Genomic DNA, 2500 nt, shown 5'->3' with positions numbered 1-2500 from the left:
GGAGTGTCTAGGGGTGTGTAATGTTGGTCAACAGTGCTGGACTCAGGCTGCTGTGTGTTAGTGTGTGTTAGTGTGTGTTAGGGTTAGCTGGTCTCAGTAGCAGCTGACAGAGGGGATTGAGTTTAAGGTTCAGCTCTCAGTTCAGTTCAGTTCAGTTCAGTGGTCCTTTATTGGAATGACAATTGTTTACATTTAGAATGACAACTGTTCACAACACTAGAACAACACTACAGCAATACTACAGCACTAGAACAATACTACACTACCACAGCAATATTACAACAATAATGCAGCAATACTAAAGCAAGAATACAACAAAACTACAATACTACAACAATACTACAGCAATAATACAATACTACAGCAATGCTAGGCAATACTACAACAATACTATGGCAATACTACAACTATTACAAGAATACTACAATAATACTACAATAGCAATAATACAAAGCTAAATAATAATTTTCTCTCTCTCTCTCTCTCTCTCTCTCTCTCTCTCTCTCTCTCTCTCTCTCTCCCTGTATTTGGCGAGTGGATGATGTCAGCTAAGACCACACAGACAGGGATATACACTGGTCACTGAGACCCAGATTAGGATGTCAGCAGAAGCCTGATCGGCAACAGCTTTGCCCTTCACACCATGGAAATGGTGTGTGTGTGTGTGTGTGTGTGTGTGTGTGTGTGTGTGTGTGTGTGTGTGTGTGTGTGTGTTCAGTTTGCTCTCAGGTGTGATAACATTAGTCTGTATTTTGTCCCATGCTGTGGTCAGTAGATAAACAAACTCTTAAATTCACTCTTTCTATCTGTTGCCCTTCATACAGGCTTTTTCCTTCAGAACCTGCAGAACTATCAGTGCTGAAAGCCCACAACCTATGGTTCTGAAGACAGTCACTAAACTCGCCTGTGTTGTTGCCTTCTAAATGTCATATCATATCAGCCTGTCCTTCACTACGTCATCCTTCTACAGGAATGTTGTGCTAATCAATCAGAAATGACATTAAAGTTTATGACTTGATACATACAGATACGTACACACAACCTTCTATGTACACACTGATATGTATACACTCTGGACCTACTGTACCAGTACTGCCAGACCTGGACCCTGGACCTACTGTACCAGTACTGCCAGACCTGGACCCTGGGCCTATTGTACCAATTCTGCCAGACCTGGACCCTGGACCTATTGTACCAATTCTGCCAGACCTGAGCCAAGGCAGTGAACCCCCCAAAAAATGAAGCAACAGTTTTTTTCCAAAAAACTGTTCATCATGACGCAAGCTGATATTATTATTCACATTATCATTAGCTCTAATTGTTCAGGATTGAAGATTAGTTCAACTGGAAATTTCAATCAAGCAGCAAATGAAATGAAAGGCTAAAAAGACAAAGGTCATTATATGCAATTAAACATGAAAACTGCACTCAAATAGCAGCTCAAATGTGGCTCAAAATATTAAATCAAAACCAATTCTGCTATATGATAGTGAGGTGGCACTCTGAAATCACAATTTTGACCAGTGGAAAAACACCCAGCTGAAATTATGCATGTTGATTTAGTAAATATATCCTTCAGTTATACAGGAAAACAGTAAAACTGAATTTGATTAATTTCCACCAATAGTCAAAATTCAGAAAAGATTAAATATTGGCAAAAAAAGAATAGTGATGTTCCTAACACTACAAAGCCCTGCAATTCCAAGAGCTGAGAAGAGAAAAGAGACTCCTCACACAGGTGTTTCCCACTGTTCCACATACTGACTCAGCCTGGTGTGTGCAAATGTGACCTCTAACAATGTCTTTTGGTCCTTTTGGTTATATGGGAGCAATGTCACTTCATCAAATAAACGCCCTGACACCAGCCCCAGGTTTCCTTCCTGAACACCCATTATCCCACTGCAGGACCTGGGCAGGATGTACTGAAATGACCTGTCGCAGACTATGCTATGTCTTGATGGCCTGTGCATCTCCTTTCGTGTGTACCATAACATGGCGTGTTGCACAGCTGCCATAGAGCAGGAGACCAGTGTTAAGAACTGGGAAACTTCCTGTTCTACATTCGATTTTTATTTAAAATATCCTGGAGTTTCTTTTGACAAATGAACATTTCTGTTGTAGCCTAATTACCAAACTGCCATGGCCATGCAGGGAAAAGTGTGAAAATTCTCATTTTTGTAATAAATACTGAATGAGGACAGAACAGCATTCATATCCCAAGGGCGAGATTACGGCAGAGTTAGGGAAGCATTTGGACGCCATTAGAACGGTATGCTGTCTTAGTACGTCGTCAGTGATACCAGCGTCTCGTTAATGGTAAAATTATGAATATTTCTCGTTTAAATGACAAATGACTGATAACCCTCTAAACAGCCATACTTCAGTGCACAAGCAGTCGGAACTGCATACCCGATGACGTTTCTTTGAGTGCTGACCCCACGGGTTGCTTAGCAACCTCCTGGTTCCCTTCCCCAAGCCACAAGTGGTGCGATCACGTGAC

General features: G+C 41.3%; 1 long non-coding RNA gene across 1 annotated transcript in view; it reads right to left on the bottom strand.

Moving 5' to 3' along the window:
* The window catches only part of LOC145652131 (uncharacterized), a 4926-nt gene that overhangs the window by 800 nt on the left and 1626 nt on the right, over positions 1-2500 (bottom strand). Inside the window, exon 3 of the long non-coding RNA XR_014118344.1 lies at positions 2410-2500. This exon is cut by the window's right edge and continues 121 nt beyond it. This is a non-coding gene — a long non-coding RNA (uncharacterized LOC145652131). The remainder of the gene's footprint in view (positions 1-2409) is intronic.

Source organism: Electrophorus electricus, chromosome 18 (genome assembly GCF_041902795.1).
Source record: "Electrophorus electricus isolate QZ-2024a chromosome 18, ASM4190279v1, whole genome shotgun sequence".
Lineage (NCBI taxonomy): Eukaryota > Metazoa > Chordata > Actinopteri > Gymnotiformes > Gymnotidae > Electrophorus > Electrophorus electricus.
The sequence above is the reverse complement of the archived record's forward strand: the minus strand, read 5'-3'. Positions and strand labels throughout refer to the sequence as shown.